The 27,021-nt window shown below is 49.1% G+C and overlaps 1 long non-coding RNA gene across 1 annotated transcript; it reads right to left on the bottom strand.

Annotated features, from left to right (window-relative positions):
- Positions 1–558: 558 nt before the first annotated feature.
- On the bottom strand, positions 559–23,355 carry LOC115477927. The gene is made up of 4 exons (XR_003943401.1): positions 23,344–23,355; positions 22,387–22,393; positions 20,043–20,049; positions 559–747 (listed from the first exon to the last, which is right to left on the bottom strand). It is a non-coding gene; the product is annotated as an uncharacterized LOC115477927 (long non-coding RNA).
- Between the last annotated feature and the right edge of the window lie 3,666 nt (positions 23,356–27,021).

Here is a 27,021-nt window from a genome sequence, read left to right as displayed (position 1 = left end):
CTACAACATCTCTATCTGTGCCTGCACTTTGGAAAATAATGAACTCGCTTTCTCCCCACCTGCTTCATATTTTGCTGGGTCCTTTGAGATCTCAGATTCTGAGTAACGAAGGAATTCTGTAGTCTGATTCCATATTCTGATTTATAATTTACTTAAAAGCGATACAACATGAGTCTAGTCTGGAGGTTAGCACCGTGTACTGCCGCACGTGGAACGGGTTTGAAAGTTAGACTGACGCACAGGAGACCTAGAATGTTCTATCATGCGTTATGAATTCCACCAAGAGGATGCTTTCAGTGTTGGAGGTGAATGGTGAGGGATCCGTCTGTATAACTTGCAGGGTATTCCTTGGTTAACGTGTAATTAAACTCTGGAATTGGTTGCCAGAGAATGTGGTAAAGGCGGTTAGCTTAGCGGGGTTTAAAAAAAAGGTTTGAACGGCTTCCTAAAGGAAAAGTCCATAGACCATTATTAAAATGGACTTGGAGAAAAGCCACTGCTTATTTCTGGGATAAGCAGTATAAAATGTTTTGTACATTTTTGGAATCTTGCCAGGTATTTGTGACCTGGATTGGCCTCTGTTGGAAACAGGATGCTGGGCTTGATGGACCTTTGGTCTGTCCCAGTATGTGCAATATGGTTTTGGAAGAAGGATCAGAACTTTAGTTCTATAGTTATCAAAATCTGATGGTACTGGAAAGAGACTGGTGTGGGAGAAGCATTGGTAAATGGAATCTGAGGCCGATGCTGGACTTTTCTACCAAGGGTCTCGGTGCAGATGTTCCATGTTTCAGGTCAGAGGATGGTGGTGTGGGGGAAATGGAAAACTAGTAGAAAAGGCAGTGTAAACTTCTTTTCATCTTTTAGAATTTTTATTGCAAATTTTGATGACTTTTCTTTACTGGCTAAACAATTCGAATGAATGATGGCAGTAATCATTTGATTCCCTGATTGAATGCTTTTTTATCATTTTCAGTTATGTACTTACTTACTGCTCTGTGGCAGAGAAACTCATTATTCAAAAGGATCTAAAAAGTTTTCTCAAGCAAAATTCTTGAATTAGGAACACAATGTAGTTCATTGCAATATTTGACAATAAAGAACTACATTTAATATATCATGAATGCTGTCTGTTTTCTGTTAATACCAATGTTTATATTCTTTTTTAGGTAAAGTGGTGTGGTAGCCGCGTTAGTCTGCTTTTAAAGGTAATAAGTAGAAATAAAACAAAGAAAAGAAAATAAGAGGATACCTTTTTTATTGGACTAAATAAAGTTTTTGATGACGTTTTGAAGGTAACCCTTCTTCTTTAGATCAGAATTTCAGAAATGAGCAAATGACGACATATATCAGAATATATCTGTGAAACATAAAAGCATTCCAATGGGCAGTCTCATGGGGAAGGTGTGGGGGGGGGGGGAACAGTGAGAGATGATGAGTGATCAGAGGATGACAAAGCAGCATAATTTTATGGGTTATAATGTGATAGGAAACCCAGATCTTTGTTAAGTCCTGTCTGGTGGATGTCGAAATATTTCATTATTTTAACTTCAAAGATTTTGTGTTCCTGGATGGTTTTGACATTTCCTTTTAGTATTCTCACCATAACGTCATTAGTGCTGTGCTGTGGTCTGGCAAAATGCTGTCCTACAGAAGTGTCACCCTGCTTAGCACTGTAGGTTTTGATGTGGTATCTGTGTATATTCAAGCTCCTTTTAAGCAATTAGCCTGTCTGTCCAGCATTCTCCTTCGTGTTTTTTTGCTGAATGTTTTTCCCATGTGAGTGACTGTGGGTCCTGTGATATGTGTTGACACAGTTTGCAGCTTGCTGTCTTGCAGGGACATGTGCCATACTGTTTTTCAGTTTCTATTGGGAGTTTTGTTTTCACTAATTTTTTTTTGTTTTAGATTTGGTGGTTGTCTGAAGGCCAGCATAGGCGGAGCTGGGAATATAGTAACAACGGGGCTCATTTTCAAAGTACTTAGACTTACAAAGTTCCATAGTAACCTATGGAACTTTGTAAGGCTAAGTGTTTTGAAAATACGCCTCATAGTAACATAGTAGATGACGGCAGAAAAAGACCAGCACGGTCTTTTATTTTATTTTATTATTTATTACGATTTATTTACCGCCTTTTTGAAGGAATTCACTCAAGGCGGTGTACAGTAAGAATAGACCAAACATGAGCAGGAGGCAATTAGAGCAGTAAAAGTATTCGAATAACAATACAAAGTATGGCATGGTATACTTCTTACAATGACAACACAATATGTATATAATGATATGGATTTACAGCCTGTCTCACTAACCTAGACTGCTCAATAACTACCGTGGATTCTTTTGGATTCGTAACGAGTAAATGAAACCTTTTATTAGAGGAGCTAAATTCTACAATGATTAAGGTATATACAATGATTAGCTATATACACACAATAATGAGAAACAACCATAAACAATCATTACATCACTGGTCTCTACATCTAAGCAATGCAAAGAGTTCTTAGACCAGGAAAGAAACTATACATACAACATCACTGGTCTCCATCATCCAGGCTCTTATCATCAGCTGGGGGCCCGGTTCACAGCGAGAGTTAGGAGCTTCAGACCAGGAACAGACCCTCTGCACGGCACGTCTGCCCACAGATGAACCTCCACTCTGCTGTGACAAGCCCTCCCTTTTTATTAGGCTCTGAGCGCATATTCAGAGCTATGGAAAGTTACAGAATGCTTCTGTACTGTGGGAACGTGGTCACATGCTTTCCAAAGTCAGGTGGCCAAGCTAGGCCCGGAAAAACAAGTGCCATCCTCCCCTTCACATAACCAAATTAGTTAGAGCTGTGTCTTATCTTCTGCATTCCAACTTATTTTCACACAATCAAAGTTAAACAACCATTTAAAAACAGAATTACTTCTAATCAACAATACAGACCCTGAGTGCACTGGTCGGTCCAGACAGGGTTGAAAAACAATCTTTAAAATTCACTTCCATTACAATGCACTAGAACATTATCATTGGTAGTGAAGGGCGCCTTTTACTAAGCGGTGCTAAGCCCAACGAGGGCTTACCACTTGCTATAATGGAATTACCACCAGGCTATCGCAGCAGCCCAGCAGTACTTCCCACCCCTACCGCGCTGTCATTACCGGCGCTACAAAAATGTATTTATTTTTTGTAGTGCCGGACTGTACCCAGTGGTAATGGGGCAGCCCTGCGCGCTGCCGGGTTAGGGTGGGAGCCCTTACCGCCACCTCAATGGGTGGTGGTAAGGGCTACCCCCTGAAATGGCTGCACGGCAAGTGCTTTACTTGCCAGCTGGGCCATTTCCTGCAGGAAAGCGAGACCTTCCCTTTTACCAGCTGCAGTAAAAGGGGGCCTTGGTGTGCGTGTAAAACATTCACCGACGCCAGCACCGGCCCCCTTTTCCTGTAGCTTGGTAAAAGGGCTCCTTTGTAATTCATCCTCCTGGAATAGAGGCTGTAGATCTTATGATTCTTCTTAGTTTTTCTAGCTCTGGATTGTATGTCACTTCAAGGGGCACTCTCTCTTTTTGATTTTCTTTTTTTTTTTCTTTATACTGTGTATTCTTTTTAGGAAAAAAGTTAAGGGAAAAAAACCCCTACTGTATCCTCATAAACTGGTCATCTTCCTTGTTAGAAATGTTGAAACAAACTGACCTTCTCTTATGTAATAATGGTAACAGTATTCCATTTTGTACCGTTGATGGGTTGGAAATGCTGACACGGTCTGTAGAAGAGGTATTAATGGAAGAGAGAGTGCATTATCCCTCTTCTAAAACGCCAAACCATTTCTAAGCAGTCATTCCATTTACAATGTACTTAACACAGCTAGAAGTATTTTTTTTATGTTTTGGGCATGTTTAATTTTTTTTTTTAAAACAATCTTTTGGCCAGAGGGTCTAATAAGTATTTTTTTTTTTCTGGTTTATATTTTGCTGTAGATAAAAATTTGAAGACGTTAATTTTCTAAGCTGTTTGCAGAACCTTTGAAAACTGCTATGTTTGCTGTAGGTAACAAGGGGTTGGTTTAAGTGTGTGTGTGTGTGTGTGTGTGTGTGTGTGTGATTGAGCTGGTCACATGGAGGCTTATTAGGGGCAAGCTGAGTGCCTGCCTCACATCCCACCGTATTCAGCCAGGCATCTCTATTTACTTTACTGTTTCTCTTCTTGCTTCACACTAGTGTTTTCAGCCAAGTGAAGGTTGCTTCAGTAGCAGAACAGATGCCTCTTCCAATCCTCCTGCAGCACACATGATTCAGTCGGCAACTGGCAAAATAAGGAAAGGGAAATGGGACTTGGGTAAAAGGGGCGATCAAGGAAGACAAAGACGTAGCAGAGAGACTGAATGAATTCTTTGCTTCGGTCTTCACCGAGGAAGATTTGGGTGGGTTACCGGTGTCGGAAATGGTATTTCAAGCGGACGAGTCGGAGAAACTTACTGACTTCACGGTAAACCTGGAGGACGTAATGGGGCAGTTCGGCAAACTGAAGAGTAGCAAATCTCCTGGACCGGATGGTATTCATCCTAGAGTACTGATAGAACTGAAAAACGAGCTTGCGGAGCTACTGCTAGTGATATGCAACTTATCCTTAAAATCGAGCGTGGTACCGGAAGATTGGAGGGTGGCCAATGTAACGCCCATTTTTAAAAAAGGCTCCAGGGGAGATCCGGGAAATTATAGACCGGTGAGTCTGACGTCGGTGCCTGGGAAAATGGTAGAGGCTATTATTAAAAACAAAATTACAGAGCACATCCAAGGACATGGATTACTGAGACCAAGTCAGCATGGCTTTTGTGTGGGGAAATCTTGCCTGACCAATTTACTTCAATTCTTTGAAGGAGTGAAAAAACATGTGGACAAAGGGGAGTCGGTTGATATTGTGTATCTGGATTTTCAAAAGGCGTTTGACAAGGTACCTCATGAAAGGCTACAGAGGAAATTGGAGGGTCATGGGATAGGAGGAAATGTCCTATTGTGGATTAAAAACTGGTTGAAGGATAGGAAACAGAGAGTGGGGTTAAATGGGCAGTATTCACAATGGAGAAGGGTAGTTAGTGGGGTTCCTCAGGGGTCCGTGCTAGGACCGCTGCTTTTTAATATATTTATAAATGATTTAGAGATGGGAGTAACTAGCGAGGTAATTAAATTTGCTGATGACACAAAGTTATTCAAAGTCGTTAAATCACGACAGGATTGTGAAAAATTACAAGAGGACCTTACGAGACTGGGAGACTGGGCGGCTAAATGGCAGATGATGTTTAATGTGAGCAAGTGCAAGGTGATGCATGTGGGAAAAAAGAACCCGAATTATAGCTACGTCATGCAAGGTTCCACGTTAGGAGTTACGGACCAAGAAAGGGATCTGGGTGTCGTCGTCGATAACACACTGAAACCTTCTGCTCAGTGTGCTGCTGCGGCTAAGAAAGCGAATAGAATGTTGGGTATTATTAGGAAAGGTATGGAAAACAGGTGTGAGGATGTTATAATGCCGTTGTATCGCTCCATGGTGCGACCGCACCTTGAGTATTGTGTTCAATTCTGGTCGCCGCATCTCAAGAAAGATATAGTAGAATTGGAAAAGGTGCAGCGAAGGGCGACTAAAATGATAGCGGGGATGGGACGACTTCCCTATGAAGAAAGACTAAGGAGGCTAGGGCTATACAGCTTGGAGAAGAGACGGCTGAGGGGAGACATGATAGAGGTATATAAAATAATGAGTGGAGTGGAACAGGTGGATGTGAAGCTTCTGTTCACGCTTTCCAAAAATACTAGGACTAGGGGGCATGCGATGAAACTACAGTGTAGTAAATTTAAAACAAATCGGAGAAAATTTTTCTTCACCCAACGTGTAATTAAACTCTGGAATTCGTTGCCGGAGAAAGTGATGAAGGCGGTTAGCTTAGCAGAGTTTAAAAAGGGGTTGGACGGTTTCCTAAAGGACAAGTCCATAAACCGCTACTAAACGGACTTGGAAAGATCCAAGATTCCAGGAATAACATGTGTGGAATGTTTGTACGTTTGGGAAGCTTGCCAGGTGCCCTTGGCCTGGATTGGCCGCTGTCGTGGACAGGATGCTGGGCTCGATGGACCCTTGGTCTTTTCCCAGTGTGGCATTACTTATGTACTTATGTACTTATACTGCCTTTCTGTGGTTTTCGGAACTACATTCAAAGCGGTTTACATAGAGAGGCATTTTCGAACGGGGATGCCCGTCTCTAAGGGCGGTCATCTCCGAGGACGGTGCCGTGAAGGGGCGGGGCCAACCGTATTTTCGAAAAAGATGGCCAGCCATCTTTATTTTTTTGATAATACGGTTGGGGCCGCCCATATGTCAGAGATGGCCGGCCTTGGTTTTGGCCCATAATGGAAACTGAGGCCGGCGATCTGAAACCCGGCCAAATCCAAGGCATTTGGTGGGAGAGGCCATCATTTTTGTAGTGCACTGGTCCCCCTCACATGCCAGGACACAAACCGGGCACCCTAGGGGGCACTTCTAAAAATAAAAAAAAATAGCTGCCAGGAGCATAGCTCCCTTACCTTGGGTGCTGAGCCCCCCCAAATCCCCCCAAAACCCATTCCCCACTACTCTACACCATTACCATAGCCCTTATGGGTGAAGAGGGGCACCTATATGTGGGTACAGTGGGGTTTTGGGGGGGGGGGGTTGGAGGGCTCCCTTTTACCACCACGTGTAACAGGTAGGGGGGATGGGCCTGGGTCTGCCTGCCTGAAGTTCAGTGCACCCACTAAAACTGCTCCAGGGACCTGTATACTGCTGCGATGGACCTGAGTATGACATTTGAGGCTGGCAAAAAATGATTAAAAATTTTTTTTTGGGGGTGGGAGGGGGTTGGTGACCACTGGGGGAGTCAGGGGAGGTGATCCCCGATTCCCTCTGGTGGTCATCTGGTCAGTTCGGGCATGTTTTGGGGACTTGGACCTGAAAAAAAGGGACCAAATGAAGCGGACCAAATTCTCGCCAGGGACGCCCTTCTTTGTTCCATTATCGGGCGAAGCCGGCCATCTCAAAGCATGCCCTCGTTCCGCCCCCATCCCGCCCCATCCTGCTTTCGCTACGCTACTGACACGCCCCTTTGAAGTTTGGCCGCCTCCGTGACGGAAAGCAGTTCAAGCCAGCCAAAATTGGCTTTCGATTATACCGATTTGGCCGGCTTCAGGAGATCGCCGGCCATCTCCCGATTTGTGTCGGAAGATGGCCGGCGATCTCTTTCAAAAATAAGCTGGATAGTATATACAGGTACTTATTTGTACCTGGGGCAATGGAGGGTTAAGGGGCTCTTCTATTAAGGCGTGCCAAAAATGTCCTGTGTTGGTGTAGGTATGTGTATTGGACGTACGCCAGTGGCGTAGCCAGAAGTCAATTTTTGGGTGGGCCAACAGGTTGGATGGGTGGGCACTAGACAGTGGTGTGCTGGTAAATGTTTAACAATAGGCTCTCTCCCTGGTCCACCTCTGCACCCCCCCCCCCCCCATCCACCTGTGCACCTCCCCTCAAAATTGCAGAGCTGGCTATAGCCGGGGAGAGAGCCTGGGGGTGGGGGGCAATGCATTACTGTCTCCAGGAAAAAAAAATGAAATGATCCCAGGTTCCAATTTAATTCTTGTTTAATGTGGGATAAAATGCCATAAATAAGTAAATAAATATAAACTTTTAATGTTGAGCACCTGATTCTCAAAGTGGACATATTCCAAACACTATAATGAAAATAAAATGATTTTTTTTCTACCTTTGTTGTCTGGTGACTGTTTTTCTGATCATGCTGGCCCAGTATCCGATTCTGCTGCTATCTGTCCTCTTAACTCCGTTTCCAGGGCTTCCTTTCCATTTATTTGTTTACTTTCCGCCTTTCTTCTTCATTTCTTGTCCTACATCCGTAAGTAAAAGCTGGGTCCTCCGCAAACTTGACTGTCCAGTGGATCCAGCTTTTGCCTATTTTCTTCATCCAATGTGCAGTTTTTCTACTCTCTTCCTTTTCTGTTATCTCATCTCCTTCCTCACACCTCCCTCCCCCTCCATGTCCAGCAACCCTCCTCTCCCCCCTACCCTCCCCTCCATCCACCCATGTCCAGCAACTCTCCTCCCCCCTTCTTCCACCATGTCCAGCAACCCTCCTCTCCCCTTCTTCCACCATGTCCAGCAACCCTCCTCTCCCCTTCTTCCACCATGTCCAGCAACCCTCCTCTCCCGTCTGCCCTGTTTCCTTACTCCCCCCCCCCCCCGCTGCCGTACCTTTAAATATTAGTTTTGCTGGAGTCGCGGGCAGCCGGCATTGAAGATATTGGCAGGCTTACGCCGGTTCCAGCAGCCTTCCCTCTTCCCTAGTTGCAAGTCGGATGATGGCTCCGCCCTCTTCTGACGTATTTCCTGTATCTACGAGGGCGGACCCATCATCCGACTTGCAACGAGGGAAGAGGGAAGGCTGCTGGAACCGGCGTAAGCCTGCCAATATCTTCAATGCCGGCTGCCCGCGACTCCAGCAAAACTGTAATATTTAAAGGTACGGCGGGGGGCGGGGCAGTGGCGGGCTGGGGAGGCAGATGCGGGATCGGAGCTCAGCCTGCTCCCTCCGCTCCGCTGCCTCCACTGCTAGGTGGGCCTGAACCAAAACTGGGTGGGCCTGGGCCCACCCAGGCCCACCCGTGGCTACGCCCCTGACGCATGCAGGTCCATTTTTCAGTGTGCCTGCAAAAAAGGCCTTTTTTTGTGACTGAAAATGGATGTGCGCCAAAATTAAAATGAACGCACGCCTATTTTGGGCCTGAGACTTTACCGCCACCCATTGACTTATCGGTAAGGTCTCACGCTTTACCCGGGCAGTAATTGTCAGCGAATGTACACTGCTGATTACCGCCCAGTTAGCGCCACGGGGGCAGGACCAGAGCTGAGACTGAGAGAGAACTAAGGGAAGGCTGAAGTGCCGAGCCTGCTTGCCTTTCGCTGTTGCTGCCGCCGGGACCCCCAGGTAAGATGAGTTTTAAATTCTGAGCGGCATGCAGGAAGGTGAGGGGCCAGCGGAGGACTGTTGAGAGAGAAGAGGGCGGGCACCGGGCAGGTCGGGCTGGCTGGGAAGGGAACTTCCAGCGGGTCAAATATTGGGGGTGCTTGAGCACCCACGGAGCTGGCGCCTATGATTAGCACCAATAATTGGATTTTTAACAAGCACTAATTACTTTTCATTGGAATGTACGCGCGTAAATTTAGACACGGGATCCGCACCTAATTTAGGCGTGTTCACTTGCACCACGTTTCAGTTGGTGCAAATGGCTTAAGGTTAGGCTCGATTCCTGGACTTAAGGTTAGGCTCAATTCCTGGGCGTAAGTGCTATTCTATAAACTTATTCCAAACTTTTAAGTGCAGCTTATAGAATAGCACTTAAATCTCATTGGAGGCAATGATAGAAAGAGGGCACTATGTCATTTTCCTTCTTCACCACTAAGGCCCTTCCCTTTCTCTTTCTCACACACAAGTAGCCTTTTAAAGTAATTTTGTTTCTAAGATACCATGAGTCATCTTTTTAATCTATTATTTCAGAGGTACAGCTCTCATTTAGTTGTCATGGATACAAACAATTCTAAGTTGTTTTAAATTGCAACCCTAGTTCCCCTATAGTGTGTGTCCACTTAATTGAGCACTCGTAGGGTGTAACAGGGACCATCTGCTATTTCCTTATTTTTTCTCTTTGAAAGCAACTGAAACACTTTATGAAAGATCCAGCTGAAACCATGTGCTGCGTATTCTGCAGACAGCTTGCCGTGCTTCCCTCTTCCTTTGCAAATTTATTGCAAACAATTCAACAATCTTTATAAAATCCTGTTAATATAGTAACGATAATAAATATATCTGAATTTTATGCTAGCGTAAGTTGGTGCTTATCTTGGGTGACTGAAATCAGACTGGCGTGTGTTCTGAAAGACTGGAAGTCAGCTTGATTGGCAGTGGTTACAAAGGAAAAGTACGACGTGGAAAAATAAGCGTTGATAACGCAGTACGAGAAGCTAAAAAAAACGATGGGTAGGTTGGCTAATTACTGCGTGATGGTAGTTTTCCGTCTTTGCTATATATGTTTAGATTGTAAGCTCCTTGAGCAGGGACTGTCCTTCCATGTTAAATTGTACAGCGCTGCCTAACCCTAGTAGCGCTTTAGAAATGTTAAGTAGTAGTAGTATGTATACTAGCTGTTAAGCCCGTAAAAACGGGCGAGTATTGCAGCCCTCCTCTCTCCCCTGGCCTCACCCCGTCCACCGATCCTCCCCCCATATCCAGCAACCCTCCTCTTTCCCTTGGCCTCCCCCCTACCCCCATGTCCAGCAACCCTCCTCTCTGCCTGCTCTCACCCCATGTTCAGCAACCATGCCCTCTCCCCCTGCCCTCCCCCCATGTCCAGCTACCCTCCTCACCGCTGCACCCTCCCCCCTCCGGGCCGGGCCCCCTGCACTGACCTGACAGCGCCTCTCATCTCCGTGTGAAAGCGCTACAGGCAGCAGCAGATCGCTCTGCTGCCTGCAGCGCTTCCACACGGAGATGAGAGGCACTGTCAGGTCAAGTGCAGGGGGCCCGATACGGAGGGGGGCAGGAGCGGCGGCGGGGATGGGGGGGAGGGTGGAGGTTGGTTCGCGCGATGTTCGTTTCCAGGCGGCAGCGGCGGTGTCCGACAGTCCGACTCCTTTTCCCTCTCTGTTCCGCCCTCTGACGTCTTGACACGAGGGCGGGACAGAGAGGGAAGTCTGTACTGCGCATTTGCAGGTGAGTCGGTCACTTGACATTTATATGTTTGATAAAGTGCCACCAGATGTTTAATCCAAAATTAAGGCTGCAACACCTTGTTTTTAGCATCTCGGGTTTCTGAATTATTACACATGGGTGCCTTTTAGCAGTTCAAGTATTCAACTTCCGAAACTTTTGATGCACAGATCTATTTTAAACAATCCTTCGTGGTCAATGTGTGGTCCTTAAGAATGCATCTTTTCTCTGTGCACAGCAGTGGCGTACCAAGGGGGTGGCAGTGGGGGTGGTCCACCCCGGGTGCATGCCGCTGGGAGGGGGGGGGGGGTGCCGCGCGTCTGCCGGCTCTTCGTTTTCATGCTCCCAGGGCAAAGGGAGCATGAAAACGAAGAGCCGACAGGCGCGCGGCACCCCCCCCCCCAGCGGCGTGCACCCGGGGGGGGTTCTTTCACCGGGGGGGGGGGGGCGTTGCGCTGTTCCAGGGGGGCGCTGCACCCGGGGGCGGGGCGCATCAGCGATCCGCCCCGGATGTCAGCCCCCCTAGGAACACCACTGGTGCATAGATTGAACTTAACATAGTAACATAGTAGATGACGGCAGAAAAAGACCCGCAAGGTCCATCCAGTCTGCCCAACAAGATAAACTTATGTGTATACCTTACCTTGATTTGTACCTGTCTTTTTCAGGGCACAGACCATATAAGTCTGGCCAGCACTATCCCCTCCTCCCAACCACCCGCCCCGCCTCCCACCACCGGCTCTGGCACAGACCGTATAAGTCTGCCCACCACTATCTTCACCTCCCTACCACCAACCCCTCTTCCCCCCACCGGCTCCACCACCCAATTTCGGCTAAGCTTCTGAGGATCCATTCCTTCTGCACAAGATTCCTTTATGTATATCCCACGCATGTTTGAATTCCGTTACCGTTTTCTTCTCCACCACCTCCCGCGGGAGGTGTACCATCTCTGTACTCAGATCGGTGCTCCTCTGACTACACAATTCTTAATTGGAGTCTTTAAGATTTCAACGAGTATAGTTTGTGGATTAATGAAAGTTATTTGCTTTCTAACTCATCATGAGCCTCAAGTACAGCTTTCGAGTGGGATCTGAACAGAGGATCCCTGCTGCAAAGCAGGACCATACTGAGTTTGAATTGCGTCTTGTGTAGAACCTCTACTGGTGCCCCCTCCCAATCTGCCCATTGTGCTGAGGCAAAGAAGAGGACAAAATGGAGGACAACAATTTTGGCGCCCCAGCCTGCCTACTGTCCTGATGCACAGGTAAAAGGAGAGGCTGAGGAAGAGCTGGAGGAATCTATGGGATTTTTCTGGGAGTAAGGTGGGATGGACTGAGTGGACCAAATAGTCCTTTTACGAGGTCATATTCTACTACTGGGGTGGGAAGATGTTTAGAAAATCGAGGGGCCAATTTTCCGAAGTGGTGGTAAGCCCAACGCGGGCTTACCACTTGCTAAAAGGGAAATACCGCCAGGCTACTGCAGCATTCCGCTGGTAGTTCCCTCCCCCGGTGTGTGCCATTTTCAGCGCTGCAAAAATATTTCAATTTTTGTAGTGCTGGAGTGTACCCGGCAGTGATTGGGCAGTGCTGTGGGCTGCCAGGTTACCGCCGGGTTAGCGTGGGCATCGTTACTGCCACCTCAATGCTCCATCTCGAAATGGCAGTACAGCAAGTGCTTCACTTGCCGCATGGCCATTTCTTGATAACCCCCCCCCCCCCCCCCAAAGACCTGCTTTTTACCCGCTGTGGTAAAAGGGGAGCCTTGGTGCACGTCATAAACACCTGCTGGAAATAATGTACAGTGAAAGAACACATATTACTGCTAGTTCCACTTCACTTTAAAATGGCGGCACATCCCTATAAAAATGTAATCCAGCTATCTTTTTTCCGACCTACTTGCAATCCACAATTTTGTCAATTTGCTTTAGTCTTCCATAGATAATAACAGCACAGTTAGTTATTATCTACAGTTCCCTTCTTCAGCACGTTAAGCACCAGGGAGCTTTCTGTGTGGTCCCTGCATGTATCTCTGTCTTCTTAATTCTTGTTTCTTCGGATCAATCCTCATTTCTGTCTTGTTCTGTAGCCTAACGTTTAGATCAGTGGGCTGAGAACCAGGGAATCGTATTTCAACTCCCACTGTGTCTCTTTGTGATGTTGGTCAAGTCAATCCATGGCCTCCCATTGTAAGCCCTCCAGGGACAGGAAAATTCCTACTGTACCTGAATGTTAACTTGCCTTGCGCTACAACTGTAAAAGGTAAGAGCAAAATCTAGTTCCTTCTCGGTGCAGGTCACCTGCTAATAATGAGCATTAAATGTTAAAAACTAAAGTTTCCTTACCCGCATGCATTTGAAACACAATGCACTAACTGTGATATCTTTCTCTGCAAAACCTATGGGTGGCTGTTAACTAAATTGTGGTAAAGGTTTGCAGTTACCAGTGGCGTACCAAGGGGGTGGGGGCGGTCCGCCCCGGGTGCATGCCGCTGGGGGGTGCCGCGGCATGCGCCTGCTCCTCCGAGTTCGCTAAACTTCGCTCGTTCGCTGCAGCTCCCTCTGCCCCGGAACAGGTTACTTCCTGTTCTGGGGCAGAGGGAGCTGCAGTGAACGAACAAAGTTTAGCGAACTCGGAGGAGCAGGCACGCGCTGCGGCACCCCCCCAGCGGCGTTCACCCGGGGGAGTGTCATTTCGCCGGAGGGGGGGAGGTGTCATCTAGCGGGGGGGGGGGGGGGCACATCGGCGCTCCGCCCCAGGTGCCATCCAGGCCACTGGAAGTTACCACTCAATAATTGCCAGTGAAAGGGGGTTCTCAGGAGGGGGGAGGAGGAGGCAGAGTGGTAGCGTTGCTCTGATCTCAGAATTGCTGCCTGAGGTCCCAGTGCAGTGCTTTTGCTGTCCTCCTCGCCCTACTTTTGGCATTCTAGGTCAATGGTAGATAATTCTGGTCCTTGAGAACCCCAGGCAGGTCAGGTTTTCAAGATATCTACAATGAATATGCATGCAATTAAGTAACAACTATGAACAATTCTGATCAAAAAATATACTTATTTTTTTATTACATGTATGTGGCAATCCTTACCATACACAAATTTTTTTTAAATAACCGTTATCATATCCTATTATCCTCTCTTAACACTCAACATTCATACTACTCAATCATACCATACAGTATCTACAATACTCATTTTAATTGATTTCAACTCTTTACATATTCCCACAGAATTTCAAGACCGTTAATGTGACATCAAGTAATAATTTTTTTCTTTTTTCTTCAATATAACCTGATGGTACAACAAAGCACCTATAAAACTGTGCTAAAATTCTTCAATGAATCCACACAAGCAATTGTCCATCAGTCCCAACACGAGTCGTGTTGATTGATTCCAAATACTTGGTATCTTGTTTGCTTTACTTTGCTTTGCTGTATTCAACAATATTCATTCCTCGTTTGTTCAATAATGTGATCCTTGTACCAAATACAGTCACCTCACATAACAGCCTTGTACTGTGTTATTATCCACGTGAGCTATCTGTCTTGTTGGCTCACAATGCTTGCATAGCCTTGTATAGCTTCACAGTAGCTGATTCAATCTCAACTTTCAACACCATCAATATATAATATTAGTAAAAATGGCCCGTTTCTGGCGCCGATGAAACGGGCGCTAGCAGGCACGGGACTCCCCTCCCCTTACGGTACTTGTTCGGTCGGGGCAGGAAAGAAAGAGCTCCCTCTTTCCTGCCCGTAGCAGTGGTGGTAGCTTGCATCGTGTGGGAGTCCTGCTCTCGGTGTTTCAAAATGGCTGCCGAGAGTTGAAGTCTCGGCAGCCATTTTCAAACGCCGAAAGCCGGACTCCCACACGATGCAGCAAGGAAGCCACCACTACGGGAGGAAAGAGGGGGCTCTTTCTTTCCTGGCCCGACCGAACAGGTACCTCTAGACCACCAGGGAGACACGCGTAAGGGGAGGGGAGGTGACAGGGGGGGAGGGAGGTTGGTGAGGTTAAGCGTGTGCTACTGTGGGCGGGGCGGTAAGTTGTAAGGGGCGGGGCTATGTGGCGAAAGGAGCCGGGTTCATCTGCACCTCGGCGGTGGCTGGGATTTGTTGGAAGGGGAGGAGTAGGGAAACACGCGGAGCGTGTTTCCCTACTTCTCGCCATGCGTTAATTTGTTTTGGTGTTCCGCCCTCGATGTCATCACGTGTGACGTGAGGGCGGGGCATGAAGATGTTGTGTGGCTTCACCACCATGAAACCATGAACCGGTGTGTGTGACTTCAGTGACGTCAGTGTCCTCAGAACGTTGAGGCTGTGTTTTATTATAGTAGATATTATATTATATATTGGTAACCTCTAAAATTGAGAGAGCTCAGTAATAGGGCATTATACAATGAATATGCATGAGATAGTTTTGCATGCTTTGTATCAAATCTATCTCATGCATATTCAATGTAGGTATCCTGAAAACCTGACCTGCCTGGGGCTCTCAAGGACCAGAATTACCTACTCCTGCTGTAGGCGATTACCTAGCTTGCCTAATGCAAGAGCTGGCTATCAAAACAGCAGCAGGGAGGCAGAAATCAAAACCAGACAAACCAATGCACAAGCAGATAAGCTAAACACAAAGCAACAGGCTGAAGAGTGTAATATAAATACACTAGTAAAAAAGCCCAGTTTCTGATGCAAATGAAACGGGGGCTAGCAAGGTTTTCTTCTGTGTGCTTGTGGGAGTGTGTGTGTCCCTGCCCTCTGCCCTCTCTCCCCTCCCCCCTCTGAGTCCTTCACTGCTTTGCTGTATTTTCCTTCACTGGCTGTTTGTGTTACAGAGAGGGCGGGGCAGACACTCATGGGGAAACCGGATATCTCTCCCCCTTCACACTTCCGGCTGGAGGCTTCATAGAACGTTGGTGTTGCCTTTTATATAGAGAGATCTGTAGAATAGAAGCTTGTGCTAGTTGCTGTTTCTTTGTCTTCATACCAAAGGTAGAAGCACAGAACCTCAACTTCAAAGATCAGTAGTCACCAGCCAGCTCACTTAAATCAAATGACAAAAAAAAAAATAATTCAAAACCATTTTGATGGCTCTTTCTCCTACTTGATCTCAAGAATGATCTAAGACAGCATCAGCCATAATACTGGTACAGGGCAGAACTGAAAAACCGAAGTAGAAGAAAACAAGTAAAAACTCGGGGTGCAGTTCAAAACCTACTTACTTATTTTGGAATCCATTTTTTTGCATTAGCCATCTAGCACGTTACGACTTCTACGGTCTGTGCCCTGAAAAAAGAAGGCCGGCGAGGAGCATGCCGAGCAGCCGCCAATAACATGGCGGCTGCCACGCAGCAGCTCCCCGAACCGAGTAACCCTTCCCTTCCGGCTTCCCTCTGAATGACGTAGGGGAGAACCTCGCCCGTCATTGGCTGGGGGGCCGACGAGACAAGGGGAGTCTCTCGGTCGGTGGTTAGTGGTGGGACTATGGTCTGGGGCGCAGTCCCAAGTGGGCGGATGCGCGGCCACGCTAAGGGCGGAGTCAAGGCTGGCCGCCATGTGGGCAGGGATGCTGGCTCTCTAGCTGAATAAGCATGGCGGAGGGCTGGAGCATCTGCAATGTCCAACCCAAGGCTCGGGTGCTTCCTAGGGGCAGTTTAATGTGTTGTCAATAAAGCTGTGGCCATTTATTCCCAAAATTCTGTCTCATGCCTGGTTTGTTTGTGCTTGAGGGGAAAAGCGAGGGAGGGGGCGCGAGAGTGTGCAGCCTGCCTATGTTATGGCAGATAACAAATCAAGGTCAGGTATACACTTAAAGTAGCACATATGAGTTTATCTTGTTGGGCAGACTGGAAAACTCTTTTTATTGGAAAAAACTAAAAACAAATAACATACAAATCAAAAACAAGCCCCTAGCTATACACGGTCCTCCTATCTATGTACACCCCCTCCCCCTCCTCAATAGTACAGTGGAAACTGTTTATTAGAAAGACCAAAGAAAAAAACCGGACATGCAAATCAAACCCCAGGCTCCTAGCTAGACATGGTCTGCCTATCTATGTACACCCCCTCCTCAATAATACAATGGATCAACCCCCCCCCGACCCCCCCACAACCCCTTCAGACAACTGGCACACAATCCCCTGGGAAGCATGTCCCCTCATGGCGGCTTAAGCCTCACGTGTCTCCACCACCTCGAAGCCACCCCCACCCCTTTTTCCACCCTTTCCCACTTCGCCGCTTCCTGCACCGCCCTTACCACATCCCAGCTGACTACCTCCGCCGGCCGGACCTCCTGGTACAGGGACACCCTGCAGCGCGCCATCCAGAGGCAGTACCGCAATATCACCGAAATCAGAAAGCGTGTTACCGGATCCCCGCGTCCCTCTCCACCCTCTGGGCCATACACCCAGTCCGCATAGCTGTAGTTGCGGAAACTGGGGATCTGCAGCAACGAGGAAACCCGGTCAGAGACCTGGACTGTAAATGGGCACCTCACCAGGAAATGCTCCATCGTCTCTTCAGTTCCAGCACATTCCTCCCGTGGGCACCCTCTATCCCGCACATTGCGATATTTCAAATTTCCTCGGACGTACAGTCTACCGTGAAAGGACAGCCACGCCAGGTCTTTATACTTCACCGGGATGCGGTTTGAAGCAATCAACCGTAACCCCTGCTGCATCCGTGGGGCCGGCGCGTCCCTCAGCGCCAGAGGAGCTGAGAACACCTGCGCCCGTACTCTGTCCATCCAGACCCCCCGTTGTCCTGCCTTCACCTCCCCCACCGTCAGCCCCCACACCCTCACCAATTTCACTAGGGTCTTGCAATAACTCACCCCCCCCGGAGCCCCCCTTCGCAGTGCCACTACCCTCCCCCCCTCCCGCCATAGGTCCCAATATCTCGGCCACCACTGCAGGACACTCCTAGCCCACCCCGGTGGCTCCCGCCCTACCGCCCTCCCCAGATTGAACTGCAGGAACAAAGCGCTGAAAAACAGGACTGGGTTTATCATGCCCACCCCCCCCTCCCTCCTAGGCAGATAGGTAACATTCCGTTTTACCGGATTCGTCCTGTTGCCCCAGAGCAGCCGGAAGAACACCCCATACAAGGCCGCGTACTGGCTCTCCGGCAGCAGGCAGATGTAACTGACGAACAGAAACAAAGGAACTAAGTGTGCCTTGATGAGCTGTACCCGCTCCCCCATGGTCATTTTCCACCCCTTCCATCTATCCACCCTCCCCTTCACTTCTTGGAGACACCTATCCCAGTTGTAGAGCCTATAATCCCCCTTCTCGAAGTATATTCCCAAGACCCGTATACGTTCCACAGCTGTAGGAAACCTACCTCCCAACTCAAATTGCAGCCCCTGATCCCCAACCCACAGGCTATTGGACTTTTGAAAATTGACCTGCGACGCTGTTGCCTGCGAGTATTCCTGGATCAGGTTCTGCAATCTACCTCCCTCCCTCTGGTCCGCTACCCACACTGTAACGTCATCTGCATACGCCACGACCCTTAACTGGTTATTGTCCCCCACCTCCACCCCTTCCAGCCCCTCCGCCCCCCCCCCTTCTCCAGCCGTCTTATAAAAGGGTCGATGGCGTATGCATACAACAGCGGGCTGAGTGGGCACCCCTGTCGGACCCCTGCCCCTACCTCAAACCCCTGCCCTCTCCACCCGTTAACCAGGGGAAAACACCCCGCATGCCGATAGAGTAGCTGTAATTGCTCTATCCAACCCTTCGGAAACCCATAGCGCTCCAGAATGCTCCATAGGACAACCCACTGCACTCTATCAAACGCTTTTTCCTGGTCGAGTGTTACCAACAGCCTACCATGCCCTCCCACTCTACTGCGTTCTACCCCCTCCCGCACCCATGCTGCAGCTTCCAAGACCCCTCTCCCTTTAACCCCACATGCTTGCGAGGCTGCTAGCAAATCCCCAGACACCTGCCTCATTCTCTGGAATAGCATTCGCGCGAAGATTTTTCGATCCGTATTAAGCAGTGCTATAGGCCGCCAGTTGGCCAGCATCGCCGGGTCCTTCCCCTTACTTAGTAGGATAAGAGCCGCCTCTGTCAAGGAACTAGGCAAGGAACCCTCCAACTGGGCTGCCCCCCATACCCTCACCAGGATCGGCACCAGCTGCTCCTTAAAGGCCTGGTAGAACTCAGTTGTTAGCCCATCCGGCCCCGGCGAGGTCTTCCTGTGGAGCACCCCGATGGCTTCCTCCACCTCCTGTTCTGTCCACGGGTTCAAGAGGGCCTGAAGCTGGGGTCCCCCGTGACCTATCCCCGGGGTTCCTTCCACATAACACTCCATCTGCTCCATATCAATCTGCTGGGCTGAAAGGAACGCCGCACCCCACCCCCAGCTCCACCACTCGCTGAATATTCACCCGGTGGGACTTAAATAAGATCCCCACCCCACCATACCTCTCCCCCGCCAACCCCCACACCGAGGGACCCCACTTCCAGGCCCGCCTTGCCCGCCTGATCACCTCAATGGACCGCAGCCGAGTCTCCTGGAGCAGGAAGCAATCTGCTTGGACCCTCGCGAACCAGTCATACGCTAAACCCTGCTTCTTCGGAGAGGCGATGCTGGCCACATTCAGCGTGGCAAATGTCAACACTAAGCCTGCCATCCTCATTGCGAGTCACGGGTCTGCTCACTCCCAACTTCTTTCCTTATCTCCTGGGATACCCCCTTCTTACCCTGAAGCAGGTCCTCTGCTATGCGGTCTACATCATCCCCTGCCAGATCCCCCTCCCCCCCCCGCAGCCGTCCTGTCTGCACCTTACCCCCCCCTCCCCCTTTCTTCCTTCCTTTCTTCTTTGCTCTATCCGGACCCACCCCCTGATCCCTCCCTCTCCCCTCTTCACCCCCGCCCCCTACCTCCTCCTCCGAGTCCTCCACCTCCCCCAAGTCCTCCAAGTCCTCCAGATCCTCCTCTAGCTCCACTCTGTCCCCCCAAGCCTGCACTTGGGCCTTCACCACCTGCCCGGCCCCCTCAGCTTTCCTCTTACTCCCCTTTCCCCTCCCTCCCTCCCTTCCCTCTTCCTCCTCCCTCACCCCTCCCCCTCCCCCCAAAGCCTTCCCGCCCTTCTTCCTACCACCAGTACCCTCCTCCAGTGCTTCCTCATATTTCCGTTTGCCCTCTCCAATCCCCCCTGCCGCCCCCTCTTCCTCCATTAACTCCACCTCTTCTCCTTCCCCCTGTTCTTCCTCCTCCCTCCCAACCTCCCTATCCTCCTCCTCCTCCTCCAACACCTGAAATCTGTTCCCCCCCCTCTTCTCCTGCAGCGACCCCTCCCTGCCCACCCCTAGTTTCCCCCCCCTCCGAAACTTCCCTTTCCTCTGTGGCACTTGTACCCACTCCCCCTCTCCCCCCTGCTCCACTCCTGACCCAGCCCCCTGCCGCCCCCCCCTCCTGCATCCCCTCCTTCTCCCCCCCTTGCCCCTCCCTGCCTATCACCCCCTGCCCTATCCCCTCCTCCATTACCCCCCCTCCCCGTCCCTTCCCCCACATATCCCACTCGTTATGGGCCGCCCTAGGGCAGTTCCGATATGCATGGCCTAACCCGCCGCAGAGGTTGCACCTGATCGCGGTGCAGTCCTCTGTGGCATGCTGATCCCCGCATCTTCCACACTTTACCACTGGGCATGACATGCTGAAGTGCCTAAACGAACCACATCTGAAGCACTGCCGCGGCTGCCCCTTGTAAAAGCACAGTATCCTGTCACGACCGATAAAGGCAGCCGAAGGAATGTGCTGGACCACATGGCTCTCCTGTCTCAATTTGACCAGGGCTCCCCAACCTCCTGCCCAAACCCTGCTTGGATCCGGTAACTTTGTAAGTGGGGATCTCAGCTCCGCGTACCTCTGTAGCCAGTAGGCTAAATCTGCCCCAGAGATAGACTCATTTCTCACGAGCAGGGTGATCTGCACCAGGTCCGGCTTGCTGACTGGAATGGCCCTGAGGTCCCGCCACTCCCCCTTTCCCCTCACCCCCTCGTACCTTTCCCAGAATATTTCCATCCCCCTCTGGGTCATGAAGCTCAAGTCATATTCTGGGATGTTGATGGGGTGTATACACGCGTAAAAGTCCTCGGGTATAAACCCCATCCCCATCACCAGCCTCAAGACCCGATCCCTGGAGGGCATTGCCCCCTCCCCTATCCATTTGAGCTGTACCACATTTCGCCGCTTAGGCAGCTGTCCACCCCCTGTCCCCGCTCCCCCCCAACCCCTCCCTGGGCCCTCAAAACCACCCGATCTCCCCCCCTCCCTCCTTCCCCCTCCCTGGACTACTGCCGCAAAGGACTTGGACCCCAGCCCCCACCGCCCCCCCTCCACACTTGTTCCAGCCCTTCCCTCTGCCTCCCCCCCCCTTCTGTCCCTCTGCCCCTCCCCTCATCCCTCTCCCTTCCTCAATATCCACCGCCCCCTCCCCCTCCCGTTGTCCCCCGTCCCCTTCCCTCTCAGACAAACATCCAGCAACGTCCATAGTCAGTTCTGCGGCTTGGGCTGCCTCCAACTGATTGTCCTGCCCATCTCCACTTCCTGGAACGTCCCTGCTCGTCCCTGCCACTGCAGGCTCCAGCCTCTGGGCTAATCGCCTCCTCTCCTCTGTCTCCTGGCGATACTCTGGCACCTGCCCAGTCAGGTCTGCAGCTGGCGATACCAGACTCCCTGCTCGCTCTGCCCCCGAACTCCCTCCAACCTCCGGCACCAGGGGCGAAGCCTCCGGAACTCCGCCGCTCCCCTTGGCTCCTCGCTCCCAGCCGTCCTGCTGGCAGGTCTGCTCCACCACCCGCTGCACATCTGTTAGACTTGCCATGTCCACTTCTGTAGTCAACGAAAGTCTCTCAACAATCGGGTTACTTCCCCCTTGCTTCTGGTGCAGTCCCTCCTGCGTTCTCCCAATGGCTGGCGCTTCCCGGGGGCATGGCTTGTCTGTTCCTGATTCCGCCACAGGCTGGCTGTTAGCACCCCCCGATTTCACCTCTTGTAATGGACAGCTGGTCAAATGAGCTCCCAGCTGCTGCCCGCTCCTATTCCTCTCTCTCCGACCCCTCTCCTGTAAACCGCCAGCTACTCCATGCTCAGGGAAGACCTCCCCTGCTCCCGGACTTCGTGGGCGGGGCTTCTCCAGATGCCATGCTGCTTCGGTTTCCACTTCAGTCATTGCAGACCCGGCCAAAAATACCGGAGTCTGCCTCTGCTGACCCTTTTCCAACAGGGCCTCCTTCACGGCAACTGTCTCTGCTGTTTGCACAACTGCAGGTAAGCCCTCTGAGACTTCGACCACCACCTCTGTAGAAAACAGGCTGCTACCTGCGTCTCCCTCTGCTGCCTCCATTATCTGGAGTTTTGAAAAGTTACTGAGTTCTGTCCTCCCCTCCACAGGTAGGATCTCTACTCCAGCCCCCACCTCAGAGCCATGTCCTGCCGCTGCCTCCTTATCCTCTGGCTGCTGGGTAAGTGCTCTGGACTGTGTTGCCAACTGTCTCATGTATTTTAAAGTGGGGTCACCTCTGAACCCAGACAACTCTTTTGAGTCTAATGCTGCTGAAGACACTGAAGCTTGCTGCAACTGTAGTGTTCCTGAACCCCCAGACTGTGGTATTGAAGCCATCCTTTCTCGGTTAACATAGAGCTCCCTCAAAGGATTCACAGAGCCCTTTTTTAAACAGTTCAACAAGTGTTCTTTTTTCCCCAACAACTTTGATATCCGGGCTTCCTCTTTAACATACATTTGTCTGTGCTCCGCTGGGGCAAATTTACACATAGTTCTTGCCATTTTCAGACGTTTTCCTAGCTCCACTACTTCTTTTTCCACCAGCTTAATTCGTCTTACAATATTTACCACACTACTTGCTGGATCATCAGGGTCATAGCTCACTTCAAGGAACTCCTCATCTGACGATCCACTCTCCTCACTCTCACTCTCAGCTGCCCCCAGCAAAGGCTTCTGGCAAACTTCCATCGCCTCTTCCTTCTCCCTTCCTTGGAAGCGCCCTTCTGGGGCCTGTACTATCTTCCTCCCCCCTCCACTGTCTTCTCGCTTACCTTCCGCAAGCTGGGCCATGGAGGGGGAAATGCTCTGGTGGCCTCCACTGGGCTGCTTCTCCCTTCGGTCCACTGGACTCCTTTCCCTTCTCCCGGTAGTCAAACCAGGGAGAGAGCCACTCCTTTCGGCCTTCTGGTCCCGGGCCCCAGGAGGCCCCATAGCCTGGGACTTTCCTGAGGCCTTCTCCCCAGGGACCCTCCTCATCTTTGGGGAGGGAGCTAGGTCTCACTCCCTTTCCACTGGAAGTCAGCAGAGCTCTCTAAAACACCTCCTTCCTCCTCAGCAGACTGGATGGACCGTACAGGTCTTTCTCTGCTGTTACCTACTATGTTAACTTAGGGGAAGAGGAATGGGACTTGATATACCACCTTTCTGTAGTTTTTGCAACTACATTCAAAGCAGTTTACATAGCATATACAGGTATATATTTGTAACTGGGGAAATGGAAGGTTAAGTGACTTGCAGAGAGTCATAGGGAGCCACAGTGGGAATCAAACCCAGTTCCTCAGGATCAAAGTCCGCTGCACTAACCATTTGGCTACTCCTCCACTTCGCTTACTGTGCATTAACTGAAGGACCCAAATTGACTAAGTTTTGACAATAAATCCTTCATCAGGGGTCTATAAAGGTTAAATCAAGCAATCAATCATGGCAAAAAACAACTAATCAGAGAGAAAAACATGAACAGATAAAAAGGTATATGCACAGTTACCATCAGATTCTTCAATAATAGATACAATGGTCACGTGATAAGATAACACAGCATCCTAAAAGAAAAAAAAAAAACAACAACATATCACAGGTGTAAAGCAGGACCACGTACCACTTCCTAAATAGGAAATGCTGAGTGCTTCTGTGTTAACTTGGATCAGGTACCGCCCAAAGGTTAACGCATAACCAGATGAAGCAATATTTTGGGGTTTGCAGCATGTTAAAATTCTGCGTTACAGCAGAAGGGGGCCTCTAAGTGAGTAATGAGAAGGATGTAAGGTAGGGGGGAAACTCCTGGAGAGTTGCAAATAGAAACCGATGGCAATTTATCCCGATAGGAGCCAGTTCCGATTGACCTGGAAGTCCAAAAAAGCAGGAGGAAACTGGCAAGCGTAAGAATGGATTTAACTTGTATGTGTAATAAAGGATAAGTGGCACTGGTCTATTCATATATTATCCTACATTATTTATAATTAAATGCATTAATAGATATTTTTGGTCTATATTTTGGAGATGAGCGTGAGGCAGGGAAGCAAAAGGGAACAGAGTAAAATTGCTCATTTTTAATTTGTTCTCTATACCTGCCTTCTTTCTGGAGTCACTCGTGCAAAATTGGGATGACTGGAAGAGAGAGATTCATTGCATCAATATTAATTTCTAACCTGGAGATAAGAAGGCAGAAAGATTTTAAGACACATTTTTTCAGGTATAGTGAGTTCCGTACCTTCCAACCACGCTGAGCCTATTTAATCGATAAGCAAAATATCCCAGATACACAAAGAGCCATTTCCTCCCTCTCAGAGAGGTATTATTTCTGACAGCTAAAACTGAGGTCATATATTGATCCTGACTGGACTCCCCACTGCCTGGATCATTAGAAGCTTTTGGGTCAGGACAAATGTTCCTTTTCTTATTTATTTTTTTTTTTCAAGCATTCAGTTCCTTTTGCACAATCGATTATTAGTAGCTGGAGGGCTGAGAAGGGAGATACTTCTTAACAAATCCATAGCCACACTAAACAGCTTCTGCCATACTGAAGACTTACAAACATATCTTGCCTAATTGGTGACCTGCTTGTCTGCTCACATTATTACTTCAGGTTTCCTTATCCCAAGTTTTGTTCCAGAACCAGCTGAAAAATGTATAAGTCATTGGTGAGGCCCCACCTGGAGTATTGCGTTCAGTTTTGGAGGCCGTATCTTGCTAAGGATGTTAAAAGAATTGAAGCGGTGCAAAGAAAAGCTACGAGAATGGTATGGGATTTGTGTTAAAAGATGTATGAGGAGAGACTTGCTGACCTGAACATGTATACCCTGGAGGAAAGGAGAAACAGGGGTGATATGATACAGACGTTCAAATATCTGAAAGGTATTAATCCGCAAACGAACCTTTTCCGTAGATGGGAAGGCGGTAGAACTAGAGGACATGAAATGAGGTTGAAAAGGGGGCAGACTCAAGAAAAATGTCAGGAAGTATTTTTTCACGGAGAGAGTGGTGGATAATTGGAATGCCCTCCCGCGGGAGGTGGTGGAGATGAAAATGGTAACGGAATTCAAACATGCGCGGAATAAACAAAAAGGAATCCTGTTCAGAAGGAGTGGATCCTCAGAAGCTTAGCCGAGATTGGGTTGCAGAGCCGGTGGGGGGAGGCGGGGCTGGTGGTTGGGAGGCGGGGCTAATGCTGGGCAGACTTCTACGGTCTGATAGTGGAGTGTCATCTACTCATTCGAAGTATGATGTATTTGAAATCCCGCTTTTTATAGATGATGTTTTGTGGTTCATCAAATACAGCCAGGCATGAACCAGCACACTGACCAGCTTCTCAGGTGGGTAATTCAGCCACCTGCTTTTGGGTGTGTTCCAGTTTGTTCACCGTCTCAGTGGAATCTGTAGCTAATCAGCGCTGTTAATTGTATGTTAATGAGCAATTGTCACCACTAATTGGCATTAATTAAGATTTACACGCACAACTCGCTAAGCGTATTCTGTAACATGGTGCACGTTCAGGTCTTCATCTGCCGTCATTTACTATGTTGTGATTGCTATATATAATCATTACAATTTGGAATGCTTCTTTCCAGTTTCACCTTCTGTACATTGCATTGGGTAAATCTCTTTCATAAAGTGGATAATAAATCATAACAAATAGATACATTTATTTGCACTGACTTCCTTCAATCATAGAGTAAAAATATAGCATGGTTTGAGCTGCCATTCTTTATGACAAGCTTGTGTATTTCTTAGTACCTTATTTTCTCAAAGAGAGACAACTGGCAGTGAAGGAGGTTGGGAGGGTGCAAGAAAGGATCTGAGCTAGCAATGACAGAGGATAAATGATCAACATTGGCTACTGTTAAGATATTATTTTACTCTTAACCCCAGTTATTAGAACTAGGTCTCATTACATAAAATGGTGCCTGTGCTAAAAAAGAGATTTTACCCTTTTAGCACCAGGCCTACGCTGGTGTCTGCACGTGCTTTTGATGCACACCGAGGCCCCCTTTTACCACAGCAAGTAAAAGACAGGTCTTTGTTTTTCTCAAGAAATGGCTATGTGGCAAATGAAGCATTTGCCACATGGCTATTTGGGGGGGGGGGGGGGGAGGAGTACTTACTGGGTACACACCGGCGCTACAAAAATTAAAATATTTTTGAAGCGCCAGAAATGGTGTGCGCCAGGGGGCATAGCCAGACATCAGTGGGAAGGGGGGGTCCAGAGCCCAAGGTGGGGGGGGGGCACATTTTAGCCTGCCTCCCTCAGCCACCGACCCTCCCATGCCACTTTTGTGCATGCAGGACATCAGTCAGGACTCGCAGCACAAATCAGTGAATATGCCGGAGACCGGTGCTGAAGAAGACCAAGGCTGGCGGGGGTTGGGGACCCCGCCAGCAACGGTAACTGGCGGCGGGAGGGGGTTGAAAGTGGCTGAGGGGGTCAAAAGTAGAGGGGGCCAGGTCTAAATATGTGGGGGCCCCCGCCCCCGTGGCCCCACCTACCTGTGCCCCTGGTGTGTGCTGGGGGAGGGTACTACCGCCAGGCTGCTGCAGTAGCTCTGTGGTACTTTCCTTTTAGTGAGTGATAAGCCAGTGTTGGGCTTACTGCCACTTCATAAAAGGGCCCCAGTATGAGTTAGTCGTAAAATAACCTGCCTTAATGGTAGTCCACATTGATAACTCCTTCCCCCCCCCCCCCCCCCTTAGTGTGAAGAATTTCAGTCTCTGGTAAAAAAAAAAAACGATATTTTGATATCAAAACGTCTCATTCCACCAATGCCTAAGAGCCAACTTCACAGTGATGTCACAACAGCTTATTGCCCTGTACTTGGCTCACTCTTATGTAGCAGCAATTTTGATTTCTGGAGTAATTTCTCTTTAATTAAGGGTGAAAGTTATCATCGTGGGCTATTGTTAAGTTGGTTTATTTTAATGATAACCTCAATTATTAGTAACTAGGTTTCATTGCA

This window comes from Microcaecilia unicolor, chromosome 9 (genome assembly GCF_901765095.1).
Source record: "Microcaecilia unicolor chromosome 9, aMicUni1.1, whole genome shotgun sequence".
NCBI lineage: Eukaryota > Metazoa > Chordata > Amphibia > Gymnophiona > Siphonopidae > Microcaecilia > Microcaecilia unicolor.
The sequence above is the reverse complement of the archived record's forward strand: the minus strand, read 5'-3'. Positions and strand labels throughout refer to the sequence as shown.